We start from the raw sequence: 25,273 nt of genomic DNA on the forward strand, positions 1-25,273 counted from the left end.
TTAAGAAATAATATAGGTGAGCAAAGTTAGAACAGGAGATGATCAAGTCAGCTCCCAGACCAACACAGATTTTTCAACAATACCATATGAGGGCATAATTTTTTGGGAAGCATGTTTTACTTACAAAGTAGGTACTATATTTTAAATAGGAAAGTGAATAAATTTTTACTAAATTGGGAAGTTATTTCATAAGTCATAATTTTTTAAATTATGTGAAAAAGATTTAAGCAAAGACTTGATCTATGCTGGACTTCTGTTGGTGAAGGTTCAAAGCGAAAACTCATGTAATTATATACATAGAGACAAGAACCTAAGTCAAGTGGTTATTCTGGAATGGCTTGATGTGAAAAGAGAAGAGAACAGAGTGCAGAGGCAATGAATTTTTTATAGAGGCTGCAGATTGTAAAAAATCTAGGGATGGCAGGCCACATAGTCTCTTACCTGCACCTCAGTCTCGAAAATTGTAGTACTAAAGCAGCTACAGACAACCTGAAAGAGGATAAAGCTGAGCATGGTAAAATGTAATAAAAGATACAGATTCCCTATAGTTTACAACAATTAGTACTTTCGGTTATTTTCTATTTTTTCCATCACTTAAAACCGTAGAAAAATATTCTTAGCTCCAGATCAAAGCCTGTCATAAAGATCATAGACTAGTATTTGCAGATTCCTGGTCAAGAAAATTAACCTCTGAATAAAGGAATCCAAACAGAAATGACAGGTGTTGTTTCTGAAAGAGGAAAAAGAATATTCAGAGCATTGAATATAAAGTCATATAATTTGAGCAAATTATCTCTGACATTCATGGGAGCTGGCTGCTATTGATTGAGATGTATAATGTTTTATGAAACACAGCCCTTGCTTTATAATACAAGCAATAGAATTTAGAGTTGCTTAAAAAAAGACGGCACCTCTTTCTACCCATGATTCTTATTTTGCCCACGCCTCCCAACGTAAAAAAAAAAAAAAAAAAAAAAACTTGATTTTAGTGATTCTACAAACCTAAGTTCTATTCTTGGCCCTCTCATGATTGCCAGTTAACTCGTTTTCTCCAACTCTGTTTACTGTTCCATGAAATAAAGGAATCTTGGTGGATCAAGAAAGACGTGGGAGAGCATGCCTTCATATGAAAGCATTTAGCAGAATATGCAGAATATGCATCTATTCAAATACCTTTTAAATTTCTCTCCTCAAAATGATTGCAATTTGATGTTCTATGAGGATTTCTGATAGTTGTCAATGGAATTATCTGTTTCCTAATTTCAGATTTGGTGAAATACTATAGTCAAGAACACTATTGAATATTTTCTGATAGAAGTATTGCTTGAACTTTTATAAATATGCTTATATTGCCTGGATTGTTGGTGATCTGCAAATATGTCTGACAATTACCATGTATATCTCACATGAATGCAAGGATGGGTTATACTTTCATTGGACTCTCTTTCCATCTGCTGGATTTTCATTCAGCATAACTTTTCTGGCCTCGGATTCTTCCAGATTTCTGATTGTGGATTCTATGAATGCTCTATTAATTTGTATTTATTCCCATCCCACCTGAACTATTCCTCAATTAATCTTCGATTAGCCTCATCATGCTCATGAATTTTCCTATCACACTCACACCTTTTCCTATCACACTCACACCTTTTCCTATCACCTTTATACAGTCTTTTACAGGTGTTCAATCTTTTTATTTAGCATTTTTATTAGATTTTATCAGTGCTGTAGACCATTTTTGGAAATCCCTTTGGATTATTAACTGCTCTATTGCCTGATTATCATGAGTGGGAGTTGAGATACCTGGAGTTGCCATTTTTCTTGTGTTTCTCCACTTTTTCTTCCACTTTGGGTATTAAAGCAAAACCAAAACCGTTTAAGGACACTATTTTATAGCAATCATCAATCAGAGTTCTCTAGTGGCTCAGATTTTTTGAAACAGTCAAAATGAATACATGTATATTCAAGTTCAGTAGATACATCTAGTTCAACAACAAATTACTAGGGTTTAAGAAATTCAAAGAAGGAGTCAACAGATCAGAAATTGATATGTTTAGGGAGAATTGTGTGAAGAAAATAAGATTAGACGAATGTGGAGATGGAATGTGAGAGAGGGACTATAACCAAGATATATGCAGAGAGAGGCAAAGGATAGAAAGAAAGAAGAGAGATACATACAAAGGATAATGACAAAATAAAAAATTTAAAGGTGAAACAAAAAATTATATAAATTGTAAACAATAGCAAGAAAGGAAAACATATGAGTCCTTACGTTGTTCATGTAATTGTAACCAGTCTGTATTTTCCCAATTAAAAAAATCTTATTAATAAAAAAAAATGACATTGGAACATGAAAAAAATTATATAAGGAAATAATACTACATTTAAAGGAGTCATGGCTGAGGGTTTCTGAATTGAGTAATTAATATCTGAATTAAGCATGCATACACAATGAAGGAAATGGTCTTATATAAGATGTTTGTTTACTTGGCATTGAATAGAGAGAACAGCAATTATGTAAAGCCAAAAACAAAAAGTACCAATAGGAAATAAAGTAAAAAGAATTCAAAAGTTCAATAAAAATGATGAAAAACTTGAAAGCAATTTAATTTTAAAAAATCACATAGATCTTTTTGGGGAGATATTGTGTCTCTAAGAGGTCATACCAGGTTTAGAATGTCACAATGTGCTTCTGATATAACAATGGCAATGTAATGTCACAATGGGTTTGTCATACCACAGTGATGATGCAGTGAAAATATCTGTGAGGTCACAATGTATTTGTACTATCAATAAGTATATGAATTCATATAGGGACCATGATGTCTTAAAATACATGTGTTGTCACAACTGTGATGAAGTCCTATGAGGTTTGTGATGTCACCATGTGATACAATGGTCATGAAATCTGGCAGTATAATGTCAGTGTGGTTATGACATCTCAGTGGATTTCTGATATCACACAGACAGTATGTCATAAAAGTTATGAGGAGAGACAGGTTTGTGATGTCACAGTGTGTTAGTTGTAATATATTTGCACTGTGATATCACAATAGTTGTGATGTTACACTGTATTTCTGATATCAAAACACATGCCACATTTGAAATAGAATGAAATCACAGAATAGGCATGCCCAATGTGTCTATGGCATCATAATGACACTGTGATGTGAGAATGCAATGATGTCATTGTAGTTTTTTGATGTCCCAATGAACTGATTTTGACATAACAAAAATGTGATGTTATACTGGTGATGATGACACAATGGGCTGTGATGTTACCATGGCAGGACATGACATCTCTATTATCCTCAGATCACAAAGAGGATAATGTTAAAGACAGGGATTGTGATGTCACAAAGGCAATGTGTTTTTTCAAAGAAGCTAACAGTTCATAGTAGGTTTGCAATGTCACAATGTGATTGTGAGAGCACAATGGCAATGTGATTTCACAAATGTGTTTGAAATGTTACAGCGTTGATGCAATGGGAACACCAAAATAAATTGTGATGTGACAATGATCATGGGGACACAATACGTTTCTGCTATCAACACACATGGAAATGTGAAATGGAATGAAATCACATAATATGCATTCACAATGTGCCTATCACATCCCAACAAAAATATGATATGATAATGCTGTCACAATAGTTCAGTGATGTCCCAATGACCTGTTAATACCATATTAACAATTTGATGTCACTCTGGAGATGATTTCACAAAGGGCTTGTGATGATACCTTTAAAAATGTGATCTTAAGTCTGGTCAAAATGAAGATATGGATACACAGACCATGAAGTCACAAAGACCATGGTTATTTTTCAAAACTGCTAGGAGGTCAAAATAAGTTTGGTGTTTCACAATGTAATCATGATGTCACAATGTCAGTGTGATTTCACAGTGGGTTTGTGAATGACGGTGAGCTCACATTGGGTTAGTGATGTCTCCATGAGTTTGTAATATCACAGTGACATTTCCAATATCAATATCACAAGCAATGTTATAACTGAAAAGTTATAAGGCATAAAACAGATAATCCGATTATGTGCTGACAAAAGTCCTAAGATATCACAGTGATGGCTTCTCAAGGAAGCACCAGATGACCTCCAGAGGAGGTTAGAGATTACATAACAGATAATTTCTCTAGGAGGACCCCGATCGCTTCCCAAGGAAATCCAAATTATCTCTTGACCAGGACCAAGATTGCATTTCAAGGAAGCCACAAATGACCTCCAGAAAAGGTCCGCAAAACAGGCTATCATGCTTACCAAGACTCAACACTAGAGCATTTCTAAATGATTCGCAACTTTGTTGGTCCTTGGGAAACAAACACTCAAGGGAGACTTTCAGTTCTGAAGTCTGAGAAAATTACCTAACAGGGGTTTCCTTGAGTCCATGCCCACGGCCATCTCACTGGAGCCTCCAAAAATTATAACCTCTAAAGCACAAAACAGTGCATAGAGGCACATTTAAGAGAATAATCAAATTTATTTACACAAAAAGGGCCTGAGAATGCCTGATTGTGTGCTGGATATCCAGAGACAAAAGTAGCCTTGACCGACAAACTTCTCACCTCCAATGGGCAGCCCCACCTTTGTTTATTGGTCTGCACCCTCACAATTATGACCTCCAAATCTCCATACTTCAAAAGGCAAGGCTTTTTACATTTCTCTTCCTCCCTCCCTCTCTACTGACTTGTCCTTCCTTCCAAGGTCTTTCCCTTTTTCCTATCTTCTTTTTAGGACTTTCCACATTCCACAGGATTGCCCTTCTGGCCCAGTGGCCAGTTGCCATTTTTGACCTACGGCTTTCCTTCAATTCCTCTCCTCCCAGGTCTTTCCCCTCCTGCTGTCTCCCCATGTCCTTCCTTCCAGGTATTTCCCTGCATTTACTCCTATTCAGTTGCTCAGAACACATAGCCTGTACCCCTACCCAACACCAACCAGTCTCCTTTCTAAGATATTTCAATGGTCACTTCCCAAACTGCCCACTGCCCAATCACTACTTGATTAGTAAACATGTGGTGCTTGATATCCCACCCCCTTCAGCAGAATTCCCATCTGCCTGTAGCAACATGTCCTTCCCTATCCTGACAGCTAGAGCAAAGGGCCATGATGATTTTCAGTTTCTGCAGAATTTAGATACTCCCTTGGTTATCATGGTGGCCTCGTTTTGATCTAGAAGGTATTGAATTTGGACATGTCATTGTGATTGATAATACAAACTTGTCATAAAAAGTTTGTAATATCATTAGTTGTGACTAACCCATGAACACCTCACCAAAACCGACCTCATAAACCCATTTTGAAATCACATTGCCTTTGTGACACCTCGACTAAATTGTGACACTCCAAACTTTATATGACCTCTTAGCAACTTTGAATAAAACACACGTTCTTTGTGATATCTTAGTAACTTTGTTTACCCATATATTCATGATGAACTAAGGACATGCTATTGTAAGATCACAAAACATTTGTGACATCATTTTCAGTGCCAAATTGTGTTGTCATTATGATATCATCAACTCATTGTGACATCGTCAAACTGTAATGAGATCATACCATTATGACATCTAGTTGTCATTGTGAGATCATAGACCAATTGTGATTACCTATTCTGTAATTTCATTCTATTTTAAATGTAATGCATATTGGTTGATATTAGAAATCCATTGTGACCTCATGACCATTGTGACATCAAAATCTCTTTGTGATATTACAAGCCATTGTGATATCACTAACACACTGTAATATCATAAACCTGTCCTGTCCCCATATCTTTATTGACATGGTTCCATTATGATATCTTAGGTCTTTGTGAGCTCATAATCTGTTTTCAGCCTCATAATATGACATCATGATCCCATTGTGATATCCTAAACCTATTATGACATACTAGCACTTGTAAATACACAAATATCCTTTGTGACAGCACAGTCTCTTTGCATATCCTTAATCTAAATGTAAACTATTGTAATGAGATTATACATTCCATTTTAAGTTCACTTTCCTTGGTGACAACACCATTTTGAGATCATATTGTCATTTGTACACCATCAACTCGTTGTTACATCACCAAACTAAAATGACATCATACATTAGGAATTCCTATTCTGTGAGTTCATTCCATTTCAAATGTGGCATGTGGGTTGAAATGAGAAACCCATTATGATTTCTTAAGTATTGTGAACTTACAATGCTTTGTGACATCATTTTGCCATTATGATATCACTGTGATATCACAAACCTGCCCTGTCCTCATAACTTATGTGAAATGCTGCCATTTTGATTTCTTATGTCATTTTTGAACTCATGATCTGTTTTGACCTTGTCATATGTAAGACACAGTGACATTATGACCACCATGATATCACACTGCCAGACATTATGACCATTTTGTCAAATTGTGACATCACAAACCTGTTAGGACTTCCTCCCATTTGTGACAACACATGCCTTTGGGACATAACCATCCCTTTTTGAACACATGTACTCATTTAGAGTTAAGGATAATTTATATACACGATGCCATTGTGACTTCACAAACTCATTGTGATCTCCCAAAATTATTGTGACAGTATCACCATTATGGATCACCAATTGTGTCATCAAAACATTTCTGTGACATGATATTGTGACATCACATTTCCATTAAGATATTATTGTCCTAGTGTGTTTTGACAATTCTATTTTGACTTCATAACATTTTACAAAATCCATGGTCCTTGGACTTCAAGCTCTTTCTATGAACTAGTATCCTCATTGTGAAACATTCTCAAATGATATAGGAAATGAGATGATCATATTCCAAACTCATGGTGACATCACTCTCACATCGTGACCTCATTACCACTGTGACATTACAAACCCACTGTGACATCACATTGCCATTGTGATATCACTATCACGTTGTAATATCCCAAACCTAGTTTTACCTCTTAGCAACTTCGACACAACTCAGAGCCTTTGTGACATCACAGTCCCTTTGTGTACTATATCCTGATGTGATCCTAGGACAATTTATATTAGACATGCCTTTTAACATCACATCCACTTTGGGTCATCAGCAGTATGACATCACATTGTCGTTATGAAACTATCAGCTTACAGTGATATCACCAAACTATAATGAATTCATAGCATCTTGACATCACATTATCATATTGATACCCATATTTCAGGCTTTACCTCTATGAATCCACTTCTCCCAATTAACTATGTGAGATGATTTGCATAAACACTCTCTCCATGAGTTCAAGCTTTCCAGCTTTTCCACCTGTTGGGAAATTTCGACGTACATTACATATGCTTGTAAGGCTGAGGAACAACTGTTTTAGGCATTGGCCTGAGAAAATTTACCAGGGTGCCTGATAACCAGATATAAACAGACAGCAGGCTTGAGCCTATAACCATTATACAGAAATTTAGTGTCCACACTTGCACAGTTGATATCACTATTTTTCCTCCTTCTTTCAATCATAATGATTAGTAGCTGTAGACACTCAACTGTGTTTAGAGTGGTCCCCCGAGCTACCTGATAATCTCAGTTGTTTCTCTGAATCTCAGGGATCTCTATTTTCTTTAACTCCTATTTAGTACTCTGACCTCAGTCTGGAACTTGGAATCCTCTTCCCTTTTATCCTCCTCCTTTTCATTGAAGCTAGCTTTCATGATCCCAATCTCCATGTCAAAGTCCTCCTTATCCTGCAAGTGTTCTTCCAGGAGCACACAATTCCTTCCACACTCCAAATCCTGCCCCTTCTCACAACACTTCTAACTGGTCTTCATTTCCTCCTTTAAGTTTGAAATGGTGCTATTAAGAGGGTGTTTTTCCATCTCCAACTGTTCCTTTGAGACCTGCTACTTCTGCATTATATTTTTGGTGAGATCTCAAAAGTCTCTTTCGCCTTTTCCTCTAATAGCTTCTATTCCTTTTCCCTTTAGTGTATTTTGTGACAGACCTTTTAACTGTTAAATTGTTCTGTTTTTCTGCCTATTGCTCTTTCCTTTCCTGGGCATTCCCCATCAGAGCATGCCTGTCCTTTAACTCTTTCTGAGGAATAACAATCTCTTTCTTGATTCTGATATTTGGCTGTTCAGTTTTCATGGCCTCTTCTTCTATGACATGGCACCTCTAGTCAGCCCCATCTGCTGTTTTTTCTATTCTTTCTTTGTTGAATTTCAGCTCACATGTTTCATAATTTATAATTACTATGCACTTCATCTTAATACATCTTTGCATCATGTCCAGCTCCTTTCTCTGGGCCTTGATTTCCATATAGAGTGTCAGGATATTCTCCTGCCCTATTTGTAGTCAGCAAAGATGGCAGCATTGCATCCTGTGCCTTCTTCAGCCTCTGATCTGTGGTCCCCCTTTGTTCCTAAACTTGGGAAAGCTATATCAACAGAAATATCTAACCACAATCTGTACACAATCTGCAGTCTTTGCAACATGTTCTTTGGCTTGTCCGCTGGCCTCCAGAGAAAAACACCACTCTTTCTTGCCTGGAGAGCTGGTCTGGTTAAAAATGCATCCTGCTCCTAAATTTGAGCCCATTTGTAAAGAAACTTACTTGGTGTTGCTAATTACATCATGGGCTATTAATGATGCCGGAAAACAGCACTGGATCCATCATTCTCAAGTGGAACAATATCCAGAGAAATCTGCACGATGTACAGTTCAGAGAAACTCAAAAAAATATTTACCAAGTGTTAGTGCTAACTAGTGTGTTTTTATGGTTTACTCCTTATTACTTGTTATAACTGTATTTTAAATCTGTTGAAGGCAAGGGAGAGAAGGGAAAGTTTAGGATTCGTTCCAGGAGGAATCAATGATTTGATTGTACATGAAAACCAGTGGGGAATATACAAACCAGTGGGGCCCCAATGGTCACCACGGCTCCATAATCACTGTAGCCCCTTGGCTCCATATGATGGAGTGGACAAAGCTTTCCACCAAATGGGACAGAACATGCTGCAGTAGGGGATAGTGTGTCAAGCCCGACATGGTGAGCTGTCAAGTAGTGACTGGGCAGTGTGCAGTTTGAGATGGTTTAAAATTGTACGGCAGGAGAGCCATTGATGTGACAGAGGGGTACAACCTATCAATAGGCTGTGTGTTCAGAACAATAGACCTGGAGAGAAAGAGGAGAAAGTCTTGGAAGGAAGATAGTCGTGAGACAGTAGAATGGGATAGCCCTGGGAGGAGACAGAGTTGAGAGAGAATAGGAGGGGAAGCATGACAATTGGCCACTAGGGTAGAGCAGGTCAATCATGTGGAGAGTGTAGGGGCCTGGAGAGAAGGAAGTGATGGAAGAACCTGGAAGATAAGAGAGGTGTGTAGAAAAGATGGGAGGAAGGGAAAAGAATAAAAGGCTTGCCCTTTGAAATTTGGAGCTTTGGAGATTTTAATTTGTGGGGGCTCTTGTTTTGCAGACCAAATAATAAAGGACAGGGCTGCCCATTGGTGGTCTGAGGTGGTGGAGGGTGCTCATGTCTCTGGGTATCTAATCCACTACAAGGTAGCTGTAGGTCCTTTTCTATTGTAAATAAATTTGTTTGTTATCTTAAATGTGTCTCAAAGGATTGTTTTGATTTTATGGGTCATATGGAGCTTAAAGTCCCAAAGCCTATGAATTTTATAAAATATTATCAAGTCATAATGTTTCTGAAAACACAATGGAACGGAAATATCACAATGGCAATATGATTATGTAATGTCCCAATTATTTGTGATGTCATAATGTTGACGATGTCACAAGAGTTTTGTAATGTCCCTATGGGTTGTCTAACTGCCAATGATTATATGAGCTCAGAAAGGGATTGTGAAGTCTCCAAAGGCATGTGTTGGCAGGTATGTGATGAATTCCTAACAAGCTTATGATGGTCAAAATGTGGCAAAGTGGTCATGACCTCTGACAATGTTGTCATAATTTCCATGATGTCACAGTGTTTTTATAATATCACATATCCTAAATATTATGTGCTTGAAAACAGAATATGAGCTCACAAAGGGCCTAAGTATCTCACTGGCAGCATTTCAAAAGTTATAATGAGGGGACAAGCTTTTGATGTCATACTGGTGATGAGGTCACTATAGGTTTCTGATGTTGCAATGGAAGGTGTGTCGTCCATAATCCACAATGAGGATATAAGTAAATAAAGGGACTTTGATGTCACAAAGGAGGCCTTGTGTTTTTTTTTAATTGTTCTGAGAGGTCATAACAGGTTGGGATGTCTCAATGTGATAATTATGTCACAGCAGCAATGTGATGTCACAATGTTTTTGTGATGCCACAGTGGTTATGACATCAGCAATAGGATAATGATGTGACCACACTTGTAATATTTAAATCACAGGTATGATTTCAATTGCTACTGTTTTATAATGAGGATCTGCTTTCAAGGAAGGAGTTAGAGCGGGCGCTGGTGGCTCACGCCTGTAATCCTAGCTACTCAGGAGGCTGAGATCTGAGGATTGTGGTTCAAAGCCAGCCCGGGAAGGAGAGACCGTGAGACTCCTATCTCCAATAAACCACCAGAAAACCGGAATTGGCGCTGTAGCTCAAGTGGTAGAGTGCTCACCTTGAGCTGAAGAGCTGAGGGACAGCGCCCAGGCCCAGAGTCCAAACCCCACGACCAAAAAAAAAAAAAAAAAAAAAAAAGGAAGGAGTTAGAAGTCCCAAAGCACATCAGTTTTCTAACATGTGATGGAGTTAAAATACATTTGTGAAAACAAAATGGGACAATGATATCACAAAGACAATGTGATGTCACCATACCATGACATAATGTTTTGATGTCATAAATAGTTGTTAATGCCATAATTGTGATGAGGTCCCAGCAGATTTCTGAGGTCACAATGGGATGCTGAAATCAAAATGTCATGGTAGATCTCTATTGTCATTTATTGTAAATAAATACATAAGTTCACAAAGGGATTGGGATATCTCCAAATGCAGGTCTCAACACAAATGCAATAAAGTCCAAAGAGGTTTGTGATGTCACTATGTGACACAATGTTCATGACCTCTGGCACTGTGATGTTACAGCAGTCATGTTGTCACAATGGTTTTCTATGACATGTCATACATGAAATATTAGGAAGTCAAAAACAGATAATGAGCTCACAAATGGCCTAAGATATCACAAAGGTACCATTTAAACAAAATTATGAAAACAGAAGTTTGTGATGTCACAATGAATTATTGATACCACAATGGTTATGCAGTCACAATGGGTTTCTGATAACAAAATACATGTCACATTTGAAATAAAATAAAAATTTCATATGATACACATCCATAGTGCATGTATGCTGTAACAATGCATTTGTAATATCATAATATTATTATGAAATTGTAGTATTGTGATGCCAAAATGAGCTGATGGTGTCATACTAGGAATGTGATGTCCAAATAGTGATGATGTAACAAGGGGTTTGTGATATTACCATGGTATATCTGATCTCAATTATCACTAGTTCACAATGAGAATATGGGTAGAAAAAGGGATTGTGATGTCACAATAGACTTGTGTTTATTCCAAGGAGCTAAGAAATATTCATATGCTAAGAAGAATTCATGACATGATATTGTGACATCACATTGTCAGGTGATATTACTGTCCCATGGGGTTTTCACAAACCTATAATTGTCACAATGTGATCATGATTTCAAAATGGCAATGTAATATCATAATAGGTTTGTTATATGGGCGGGGTGATTATGGCAAATTGTGTTTGCAATTTAAAAAAGTGAGATTGAAATAACACAACAACTTCTTCAATTTTATTTGCTCCTAGTACTCGAATACAGGAGTTCAAGGAAAGATCTGGGAGTCCCAAAAGCCAGGAATTTTCTAAAATATTATGAGAATGTACTAAGTCTGTGAAAACACAATGGGCAGTCATATCATAATTGCAATGTGATGCAAAAATATGATGTAATAATGTTTTAATGTCACAATTAGTTGGTGGTGCCACAAGCATGTTGAAATCACAATACATTTGTGAAGCCACAATTGGTTGGTGATGTCACAATGAGATCTCTAAACTCAATTGTCATTAATGCACAAATGTTTAAAAAGGGCTGTGATGTCTCCAAAGTCATGGTTTGTAAGCAAAGTTATGAAGTCCAAACTTATTTCATTATATACTTCATTGTAAAGATACTGTCCAGAGATTTATTCTAATTATTTATTTATTTTACTGTGAAAATTCTGTACACAGGAGTTACAATTATATGGGCAAGGTAATGAATACCTTTCTTATCAAGCATTGTTGCTTCCTCCTTTGCTTCAACTTCCCATCCCTTCCCACTTCTTATGCCCAACCCTGACTCCGCTCTCCTGCCTCGCTTACCCCTTCCCCACCCCCCACCCTCACCCTCAGATCTGGCCAAAGTCGTAAAGTTCATTTTCGACATAACATCTTGCACATCTCATTGTAATGGTTCCACCTGTATATCTATTTAAACATTTTTTCCTTTTCCTCCACAAAGTATACCAACAACAAATGCAATAAAACCGGGGTGATGTCAAGGGGGGGGACGTTCAACGCAAAAAAAAATCATCTTATAAATGTGTTAGAAACAATCCCCCCCCAAAAAAAAATATTGGGTCCTTATCTTGCACTTCATTTCACCTAACATCAACTTATTTGACGGTTTCTGCTTCTCTAAGAAATATACTAGTTATTGCACATAAGGGAAACCATGGGACCTATGTTTTTTGGTCCTGACTTACTTTAGTTTATATAATTTATTCTAAGTCTTTCTATTTCTAAACAAATGGGGCATTGACATTCTTTCTAGACACCAAAAAACAATAAATAAAAGATGTTTGAGTTACATGAGTAAAATAATGAGTACACTGCTATTAAGAATTATTACTATAATATATGATATATATACTTATATATTTACATATATAATATTTATAATATATGTTTATATACATATGATATATAATATATAGGGATTTATATACATATATAGATGTAATATGTAATATATAGGTATAATATATAGATATATTATATATTATATGTATATAAACATATATAATAATTAATTTATATGTAAATATATATAACTACATATATAGGTATATACATGTATGTACCTATATAATAATTACTATATAGTTATATATGTGATATATTATATATGATTCATAAATATGTAATGTAAAATATGAAATATATAATATATAACATGCATGTATAGATATATACATAATATGAATACATATAATATGTGTATATACATATATTACATATGTCATATATAATGTATAGGTATGTATACAGATATATACATATAACATTTAGGCATATATGTTGATATAAAGGAATACACACAGATATATACCTATAAAATTTAGGTATATATAGGCAGATACATATATATAGGTATATATATTATATATGAATATACAGTATATATATTATGTATTTAATATAATATATTATATAAATATATGCCATATTTTATTTAATATATATACCTACAAATACATAACATACATATTATATATAATATATATGCTTATATATTATATGTATATATCCCTATATATACTTATATATTATGTATTACATGTTATATATTACATATCTATAGATATGTATATATAAATGATAATATGTTTATTAAGCATTTTATACAATATATTTGAGATATTTTATGTTATAATATTATTTATAATAAGATAATATATACTATGTATTGTATATATCAATATATGTATATATACGAATATTGCATATATCATATATACAAATATATAGAAATATATATACTATATATACTTATATAATATATATACAATATGTACAATATATGAAAATATACACATATCTAATACATGAATAATGTATTTAATACACATATACATGCATCTATATACATACATATACATATATACGTATATGTGAATATATGTATAAACATGTATCTATATACATGTTTATAGATTCATGTATATATATATATATATATATATACATGTTTATACATTTGAAATATATATTCAATAAAATATATTCTCACTTTCTCTATATATATCTATCTATCACACTTTTGATCAGTTCATCTACTGTGGTTATGGGGGTGAATAATGCTGTGATAAATATTCCTATGCTGATAGCTCTTTTATGGCCTTGTTTGTGATCATTTGTGCCAATGGCCAAACATGGGATTGCTGGATGATGCGTGAGCTCTATGCATTGTCGTTTGGGGTAGCTTCCATACTCCTATCAAAGGTGGTTGAACAAGTTAATGCTCCCACCAAAAATGAACTAGGGTATACATTTGACCACATCCATTCCAGGATCTTTTATAGATTTCTTGATCATAGTCATTTTAACTGAGGTGATGTGGAATTTCAAAGTTGTGTTGATTTGCATGTCTTTTGTGGCTAGAGAAGTTGAGCATTTCTTCATGTGTCTGTTGGCCATTCTTATTTCCTCTTCAGAGAAGTCTCTCTTGAAGTCTTGTTAAATAAGTTGTTTTTTTTTTATTGTAAGAATACTGTATATATCTTAGCTATGGTAAATAATGCTGGAGTAAACATAGTTGTGCTGGTAGATTTAGTATTGTCTTGATTGTGATCATTTGGGTAAATGCCCAAAAGTGAGTTTACTAGGTCATAGAGGAGTCCTACGTGGAGTCTTTTGAGGAACCTCCACACTGGTATTCTAAAGTAGATGTTCCTCAGTAGATGAATGGATCAAGAAATTTTGGTATATATATACAATGGAATTCAATGCCTCCATCAGAAAAAAATGACATTGCCCCATTTGCTAGGAAATGCAAAGACTTGGAAAAAATTATATTAAGAGAAGTAAGCCAGGCTCAAAGAAAAATAGGTCCAATTGTTTCCCATATTTGTAGTACCTAGTATATCTGAAACAAGCAGAAACGTTAAGACAAGTTGATGTTACGCGAAATGAACCCCAAGATAAGAACCTAAATGATGTTTTTTTTCTTGCTTGCTATTGTTTCTAACATATTTTTTTCGTATTACTTTGTTGTTTTGTTGGACCCTCGCAGACGGTATCATCCCTCTTTTCACTGTATTTGATGTTAGTATAATTTGTAAAGGGGAAGGGAAAAACAAATTGTTTAAATTGGAATACACGTGGACCCATTGCAACAACGAGATGTACAAGATATTATGTCGAAAAACTAACTTTTCAACTTTGTGAGGGAGGTATGAGGGGTGAATTGGTATTATGGGAGGAAATGCGAAGGGATAGTAAGGGGAAACAAAGAAGGATGCTACAATGCTTAAGTAGAAATGTACTCATTTCGTTGCCCATGTAATTGTAACCCCTCTGTAAGGTGTTTTCACAATAAAAAAAGAATACTGTACAGAGGGTTAACAGTTACCTGAGCAAGGTAATGAGTATATTTCCTATCAAGCATTGCCTCTTCCTTTGATTTTCCCCTACCATCCCTTCCACCTCCACAACTACATTCTTCCCCCCCACCCCCACACCTATTGTAAAGTTCCTTTTTCAACAAAGTGTCTTGTAGATGTCATTGTTACAATGGGCACCGGTATCCCTTTATAAACTTTTTTTTTCTTTCTCTCCCCAAATTAGAGAAGTGTATATACAAGATGCAAGGCACCAACATTATATTCAGTGAAAACAGGGGTTATACTCTAGGAGAGGAACATACAATGCAAAAAAAAAAAAAGAAAGAAACAAGTTATTTGCTACAAGTAGTATATGTCTGGGCAAGTAGAAAAAGTCAAATGCTATGTACATATTGACCAAATAAGATGACGTTAAGAGAAGTCAACACCAAGGTAGGGAAACAAGTGGTTTTTTCTTTCTTGCTATTGTCTCTATGCAAGTCTTTAACCCATTTATTAGTGGGGCGGCTGTTTCTTTGAGAATTTGTTGGTGTTGGGTTCAATTTTGTGAGTTCTAATTGTATTTTAGGTAAGAGACCCTTGTCTATTGGATTAGGTAATATTGATTTTGATAGCTACGTACTTTCTCCTGCAGAAGCATGCTGTTTCACGAAATCCCATTTGTCCAACCTTTTCTTTGAGTTTTATGTTTCTGGGTCTTTCTTCAGAAAAATTTGCCCATTGTCAAGGAACCCTAGAATAACTCCTATTCTTTCCTCTAATGTTTTCATGTGTCTGCTTTCATAGTGATGTCTTTGATCCATTTGGAGTTGATTCTGGTACAGGGTGATATACAAGAATTTAGGTTTAGTTTTTTTGTTTACTAAATTTGGAAAGCAGCATTTACAGAAGAGGCTGTCTTTCATCCATTCCATCATTTTAGCTCCCTAATATAAGTTTCGGCAGCTACAGGTCTGTGGGTTCATTTCTGGGTCTTCAGTTCAATTCCATTGTACCTCAGGTCTATTCTTGTGCCTGGAAAAAACTGCTTTGATTACCATAGCTTCGTATTGGAATTTGAAATTTTGTATTGATATTCTCCCAGCACTGTTCTTTCTGCTAAAGATTGCTTTTGTTATTAGTGTTGCATGTGAATTTTGGGGTTGCTTCTATTTCATTGAAGAATGAGGTAGAAATATTGATAGGTATTGTATTAAATTTGTAGATAGCCCTTGGCAGAATCATCAAATTATTGGTTTTCAAATCTCTCCAATTTGTTGGTATATGGACACAGCTATAAACTTTCATCTGAGTACTACCTTTGCTGCGTCCCAGAGGAGTTGATAAGTTGTGTGTTAATTTTTGTTAAATATCATGAGCATTTGAATGTCCATTATAATGTGTTCCATGACCCACTGGTGGTTCAACAAGGTGTTGTACAGCCTCCATGTGTTACAGGATTTTCTTGGGAGGCTTTTGGTGTTGAATTCACCTTTTATTCCCTTGTGGTTTGAGAGAATGCAGGGGATAATTTCCATGTCTCTGAATTTGGACAAATTTTCTTTGTGACCTAAAATGTGATCTATTTTGGAGAATGTTCCATGAGATGCTGAGATGAATATATATTCAGATGCTGATGGGTGTTATATTCTGTACATGTCTGTTAAGTCTAGTTGATCTATGCAGTTCTTTATATGTGAGGTTTCTCTCTTGAGTTTTGCTGTGTTGTTCTATCCAGCTAGGATAGTGGTGATTTAAAGTCCCCAACAATTAATGTCTTTCAATCTATATGAGATTTTAGGGCAAGTAGTGTTCCTTGGATTAATTTGGGTCCTCTGTTTTTTGGTGAACAGATATGTAAAATTGTAATACACTTCTGAAGGAGAGATCCCTTAATGAATATGTAATGATATTCTTTATCTCTTCTTGCTAATTTTAACTTGAAGTCCATTTTGCCTGACAATTGGATTTCAACTCCCACCTGTTTATGGTGGCTGTTCGCTTGCTAGACTTTACTCTATCCTTCCATTTTCACAAGACGTTTGTTTTTGTGGACAAGGTATGCTTCTTGAAGGCAGAAGTTTTTATGCAAGTAGACAATCTATGTCGCTTAATTGGAGAGTTGATTCCGTATAAAACTGAGAATTAGGACTGAGGAGTTTGGTAATTGCTGCCATGGTATCCATCTTGTTTGGGGCTGTGCACACTGGATTCTTCCTATGATTCTTACACTCTGTTTGTGGGCTGCTTCTTGACTTTTATTGTGCTCTTGCTGGTTTTCTAAGTGTAGGATACATTTACATGTCTTTTATAATGCTATTTGATGGAGATATATGGTTTCAGTGTTTGTTTTTTCTGAAAGATTTTTATTTGTCCTGATGTTATGAAGGAGAGTTTAGCTGAGTGGAGTATTCTTAGTTGATAGTTGTTTGTCTTTAGGATGTGGCATGCATCATTCTATGCCTTTTTTTTGGGGGGGGGTGTCCAGTCATGGGGCCTGAACTCTAGGCCTGTGCACTGTTCCTCAGCTCTTCAGCTAAAGGCTAGTGCTCTACCACCTGAGCCACAGAGCCACTTCTGGCTTTTTTCTTTTTGTTTATGTGGTGCTGAGGAATCAAACCCAGGGCATGAGCCACCTTCCCAGTCCATTCCATGCCCTTTTACTTTCATTGACTCTGCTGAGAATTCTGAAATTTTACTGATTGGTTTCCTTTTATAGGTGATTAATTTTTCTCCCTGAAAAATTTAATCAGCCTTTCCTTTGTCTCAATTTATCCTGTGTGGATTACAATGTGACAGTGGGATGTTCTATTCTGGTCTGTTCTATTTGGTGTTCTAATCTTCTTGTGTCTGAATGGACCTATCATTTTTAATGTTTGGGAAGTTCTTTGCTAGGATCCTGTTAAATGAATGTCCTACACGTTTCACTTCTCTTAGCCTTCCTCTACAACCACTAGCCTTAATTAGGCCTTTTGGTGGTCTCTCCTAACTATTGAATAGATCTATCATATTTCTTAGATTTATATTTTTTTTATAGTGAAAAGGCTGTCTTCAGTCCAAGAGACTGGATTCCCTGCACAGACTAACCTACTCTCAAGGCTTTCTATTTTGTTCTTATTTCCTTCCCTTCTAATTAGTCAGATTTGATAGCTTCAGATTCTTTGTTGGAGCTTTGTTTTACATCTTGTATGGACTTCTTTACCTTCTTAATATGGTTTTCAGTATGTATTCTAAAATCTCTTGATTGGTTATAAGTTAATTGGACAAAATTTCCTTTCATTGGTCTTCACTCAGCATTTCCTTTGTTGCCTCAAGGGATTGCCCAAGCTTTCTGTTTATGGATGCAATTAATGCATCTATTAATCATTTTTTTTTCTCATCTTGCTCATGCAATTCCTCAATTACTCTTTGAGCCTCTCAGGCTCATTCATTCCGGTATTAATCTTTCCTTCGCCTCATCATGGTCTTGCATTTCCCTATCACATTCACACAGAGTCTTTTGCAGGCTTTCAAACTTTTCATTCAACATATGTACCAGTAGTGTTTGTAGAGGATTTTGGGAACTCTCCTCTGGATTATTATATTTATTTATATATTTTTTGGGGATATATATACAGAGGGTTTACAATTACCTAAGCAATTAATGGGTATATTTCTTATCAATCATTATTGCCTCCTCCTTTTTTGAAACTTCCCATATCTTCCCATCCCACCACCACTTCTGCACTAATGTTGTAAAGTTCCTTTTTCGACATTAGGTCTTGTACATCTCATTGTTGCAATGGGTCCACCTGTATTCCTATTTAAAAAATTGGTTTTTCCCATCCCCTGCACAAATACAATAAAACAGGGGTTATTCCTTGGGGAGGGGGCATGCAAATCAACAAAAAATAATCATCAATATGTTAGAAAAAAATTTGAGACCTTGTCTTGTAAATTTGTTCAGCCAATTTGGAAAGTAGTATTGGAGGTTCTTCAAAAGACTCCATATAGACCTCCCCTTGACCCAGCAATCACACTTTTTGGCATTTACCTGAAGAATCACAAACAAGACCAAGACCATATTAAAGCTACCAGCACAACTATTTTTATTACAGCATTATTTATGATAACTAAGATTTGGAACCACCTCAGATGTCCCTTAATAGATGAATGGATCAAGAAAATGTGGTATATAGACATAATGAAATTCTCTGCCTCCCTCAGAAAGAATGGCATTGCCCCATTTGTTAGGAAATAGAAGAACTTGGAAAAAAGTAAGTGAAGCAAGGCAGGCTCAAAGAAAATAGGTCTCATGGTTTTCCTTATTTGCAATAACTAGTATATGTCTGAAACAAGCAGAAACGGTCAGATAAGTTGCTGTTAGGTAACATGAACCCCAAGATAAGGACTCCCACTCATTGTTAGTTGTAGTAGAGATACCTGGCCATACCATTTTTTCTGTCTTTCTCCACCGTGTTCTGCCAATTTTTGTATGAAGGCAAAACCAATACTGTGCTAGCACACTGTTTTAGGAAATCATCAACCTAAGCTCTGTAGTTGCACAAATTCTTTAAGACAGTCAAAATAAGTACATATACAATCCAGTACATTAGATACAATCTAGTTCAACAACAAACAACGAGGGATAAATAGACTAAGAAAATCAAAGAAGAAGTCAGAAGACCAGAAATTAGTAAGTTCAGGGAGAATTGTGAGGAGAAAACAAAATTAGAGACATACGGGGATGGAAAGGGAGAGAGATAACATAATACCTAAATGCTGAGAGAGGTAATGGATACAAGGAAAGGAGAAGGGAGATACAGAAAAAGGAAAAAGGAAACATTTTTAAATAAAACAATTAAAATTGTATAAAGGAATAATACAACTAAGGGAGTTAATGATGAGTGCTTGTGAGTTAAGTAATCAATACAGTAATTAGTGGGTGCACAATTAAGAATAAGGTCAAATAATTGAATATGGATATATATCTGAAGATGAATTGAACAGCTGTTAAATGTAGCAAAGGAAGCACAAAAGTACCAAGAGAAAAAAGTAAAAACAATAAAAAAACTAAAACAAAAATGATGAAAAATTAGAAAACAATTTTTTAAAAATTCTAAAAACAGATACACAAAAGGGTTCTTCCATTTTTTTTTCAAGCAGGATCTCCTATCTCCCCTGAGACCTTAACCAGTTTATTGGTGCTCTGGTTTGCTTACAGTGTTTGATTTTCTTGTAGCTTCATTGGTTTATTAAATCAATTTGTTTCAGCAGGCAGAACAACGCTCTTTCTTACTAGAGATTTTTTAACACCTTCCTAGGTTAATTCAATGGGATGGTGATTTCCTTTGAGTATCACAAAAGAGAGATGGCTGTTTCTTCTAGCTTGGAGTTGCTCTGATGGGGCTAGGCTCAGGATAATGTTGAGGCGTGACAGAATGTGTAGCTTTTCCCTGAGGGGCTAGCTCCTGAGACACTCATGTAGCCCAGCCTGGAGCCATTAACAGGATTTATATTTACTGAGATTCCATTTTTTTTTCTTTTACTCTCAGGCAGCTAGTTCTGCTGACTGTGCTACATTGTGGTGGGGTAGCCTCTTACCCAGGGATGAAAGTCAGTCATCTATGGGCAGAGATTCCTCTGCCTGGAAAGTAAAACTTTCTCCTTGCCTGGATCTGAGCCTGGCATGTTAGGTTCCTTTGATCTGTTAAATGGTTCATACTGGTTTCTTCAAAGGTCTTAGTATGGGGTGTTCTGCTATAACTTTGTCAGTGTCAAGGATGGAGTTCTCCTCTTGTCGTTGGGGAGAATCTACTTTCCCACTCTTGCTCTGTGGAAAGGATTAAGGAAGTCTTGCTCATGTGGTACTCACGCCTTTCCATGGGTTTCCAGGCCATCTATGGTCTGCAAATGTCTGTGGTGAGCAGGATGAAGATATTTGCTGCTTGTCAGTTTTTGCTGATGGTGACTGTAATCTGTTCACACACCAATTCTGGTGACTGTGTACTGGGCTGTCTTTGTTGATGAGGTGGCAATGGTAGTAGCTGCTGTAGCTACTGCGAAGGACAATTTTGAGAGCTTGTCTGTCTCCATAAACAAGTTGCATGTATTTTTCCCATCTGACCAAGCTCTCTTTACTATTATGGAACATCATGTGAGTCTAAAGTCTTGGACTTTGAACTGTAACAATAAAACTGGTTTCTATGAGTGATGTTCATTAAAATATTAGGATCGCTAAGCACTTTTAAAAACCACATGTCCTTTGTGACACAATAGTCTCTAGTATACCCATATATTCATTGTGAATTACAGACAACTGAGATTCAAGCTGCCCTTGTAACATCAAAACCTTTTGTGACACCAACTGTGTCACATTGTCCTTATAATAGCATCAGATCATTGTGATATCACAAAACTTACAATCATATCATACCCTATGACATCTCATTGCATTGTGACATCATAGACACATTGTAAATGACTATTCTGCAATGTCATCCTATTTCAAATGTACCATGTGTGTTATCAGAAACCCATTGTGAACTAATCACCATTGTGACATCACATTGCCATAATGATATCAGTAACCCACTGTGCCATCACAATCCTGTCTTCTCCACAAACTTCTTTGCCATGTGATACATAGGCTAATAATTTGTTTTCAATTTGTGAGCTAACAATTTGTTTTCAAACTGATAATATTTCAGATATGACATGTTATAAAAGACATCTTCTCTGATATTAAGGCCACTCTGACATCACACTGCCAGATGTTATCACCATTCTGACACATAGTGAAATCAGAAACCTGCTAGCACTTCATCACATTTTTCACAATACCTAATTTAGAGACATCACAGTTCTTCTGTGAACTCATATATTCATTATGAGTTAGTTAAAATTGTGTATACCATTTTGCTATCCATACCTCTTTGTGACATCTCAAACCTACTGTGATCTCATCACAGTAGGAATCAACAGCTAATGGTGACTTCAAAACATTATTATGACATGATATTTCGACCACATATTCATTGTGATATCAGTGTCCCATAGTGTTTTCAGAACACTTTCATTGCTGTAAGGGAAATCATACCAGAAACCTCATTTTGAAATATAAATATTGTAATATTTATAATAGAATTTACAGGTTGCAGGTACCCAATTGTTAGAAAGACATACAGCAAGCAAATAAAAGTAACACAGCTCAGAAACATGTTAAAGAGAAACAAAAAGCAAAAATCTTGCCAACAATGGTATGGATAGCTTAATTGGGCTGCAATGATGACCGAAGCTGAGCCAGGAGAAAGGACACAGGACATGATCAGTGAGAAAATTGGCATGACATAATGATGTCTAAGCTGGTTCAGACCTAAGTAGGTCGGTGCAGAGGTCAGATCATCAGGAAATTCCCAGTCCAAGCAAATTCAGTTACCTATCAGCCAAGTACCCACACCTGTCTCCAGGCATATGGTCATGCACATTACCTTGGAGTTAGGTGATAGGCAGGGGATTTTCTTTCTCCAGCATGAAATCAAGGTGCTAGACCCCACAATCATCCATGTGGCCAATAAAATGATGACCAGAACTGACCTCCATACTTCATCATGACTTTATAATATTTTAGATATCAAGCTCCTTCCTTGAAAATTGTGAAGATTGAATTCACTTTGAACCAATAATCAGACATATCATTGTCATATTACAACCTCATTGTGACATCCCAAATCCATTGGGAGCTCATCAGCACTGTGATATCTAATTGCTGATGTGACATCATGATCATATTGTGATTTGAAGTTCCTTCTGAGAACTACATGTTGGAGCTTTCCAGAATTTACCTGTTGGCAACTTTCTATATACAAGTTTGTCAGGCAGTGGCCCCAATGGTTTTCAAGATAGTTTTGGCAGTGGCTGGTGGCAAATTAACAGCATATCAAATAATAAGATACAGACAGAAGGTTTGAGCATGTAATTCTTTTCACAAGATCAGTATCCACATTTACAAACTTGTTACCACTCTTTTTTGCTTCATTCTTTAATCGTAACGACTAGTAGTTCTAGAAATACCACTGATTTTAGAGTGGTCTCAGTTGTTTCCCTGCACCTACGTGTTCTCTAGTTTCTTTAACTCCTTTTTATTATTCTGACCTGTTTGGAGGTTGGAGACATCTTCCATTTATCCTCCTCCTTTTCACTCTTTAAAGCTTGCTTTTATGATCCCAATCTCCTTTTTAAATTCCTCCTGACCTTGCAAGTGTTCCGTTAGGGTCACAGGAAAGTTCCTTTGACTATTCAACTGCTGCTCTTTCAGCAGCACCTTTGCTTGCTCTTCATCTCCTCCGTTCAATTTTCAGTGGTGCTATTGAGAGGGTTTTTTTTTTCCACCTTCCTCTGTTTCATTGGGACATGCTACTTCAGCATTACATTTATGGTGAGGATCTTGTAATTGTCTTTGGGTTTTCCTCTAGTAGCTCCTCTTTCTTGTTTTACACTTCCTTGTATTTTTATAACAAGCCTTTCAACTGTTTAACTCTTGTTTTTTTGTGCCTAATGCTGTTTTTCCTGGGTATTCCCAATCAAAATATGACTATCCTTTACTCTTTCTAATGAGTAACAATCCGTATTTTGACCCATTTATTATTCTGCTCACTTTTCTTGGCCTCTTCTTCAGTAACACAGATAATTTGGGTCTATTCTTCTGACTGGCCTTTCAGTTCTTCCTCTGGTGCTTAGAATTTTTGCTCACACCCTTCAAAGGTAAAAGCTTAATGCACTCTTGTATCATGACCATCTCCTTTTATCTGGCCTTGATTTCATGTAAAGTGTCAGGATCTTCTCCCCTGCCTTGCTTGTAGTCAGCAAGGATGGAAGCATTGGTGTCCTTGTCCTCCTCAGCCTGTGACCTGTGGGCTTGACCTTTGCATCAGGCACACCTTTTCTGATGTATTTGGATTTCATTTGATTCTGCGTTTTTCTGTTTCATTTTGTGAATTTTTGTTCTTATTTTTGACGCTCACAATTTTATGATTTATGTCTTCAAATCTTTTCTTCACATCTGATAATTCTTTCTTTTCTCCACTGTGCTGGTTAATGCACTATTAACCTATTTGTGGGTTTTGATTGGCATGTATTTGAGATTTAGAATATTTTTTAGCCTGTGTTTTCAAACAGAAATGTGTGAGATTTTTCATGACCACATTTTTTCTTAAGTTCAGTGGACTGATTTTTAAGTTTAGCACAGTTGGATTTCAGACTCCCGATCTGATTTGCCTTGTTCTCAGGAGATATAATCACAGTTTCACAGTGGCCACCTGCCAACTTAACATGTCATTTTTAATCCTTCTCTTCCATGGAAATTCCTTTTTCCCTTGCTGTTTACTTCCAGTAAGCACACAGATCTAGTCCTAGAGGTTCCCTATTGATATTTGTAAATGAATTAAACTGTCTTCAGCCTGAGTCTCTTGATCCCTATCCTGGTGCTGCTATGTGAAACCCCTTCTTAGACTGTTTTTTCTTCCACTGTATAACTGTTATAAAACACCTGTTGGGCAACTGCTACCAACTCAGATAATACCTTTTCTCAAACCCTTCTAAATTGTGAGGCTTTTTTCCTAATATCTGGGCCGATGGTGTAGTGAAAGCCATATTTAGGGCTTTTCAATTATCCTGGGCCTCAGGATCTATAGGTATATAGTTCCTATAGGCCTCTGGGAGGCTGTCTAGAAAAGCATTAGGGGATTCATTGGGGAACTATAGTCTCATTCATCATAATTAAATTAGTTGGCTTCCTAACTGCTGCCCTTAACCTGCTAACAGGTTTGCAATATTGCTAAGCACATCCTTACCTTGATTGCTGTTCTACTCTCAGCTTGGTTGAGTCTGGGGAAAGACTTGCTCCAATAGGAATGGGTCTTCAGTGG

This window comes from Dipodomys spectabilis, unplaced genomic scaffold (assembly GCF_019054845.1).
Source record: "Dipodomys spectabilis isolate Male_0828 unplaced genomic scaffold, ASM1905484v1 ptg000533l, whole genome shotgun sequence".
In the NCBI taxonomy this organism is placed as follows: Eukaryota; Metazoa; Chordata; class Mammalia; order Rodentia; family Heteromyidae; genus Dipodomys; species Dipodomys spectabilis.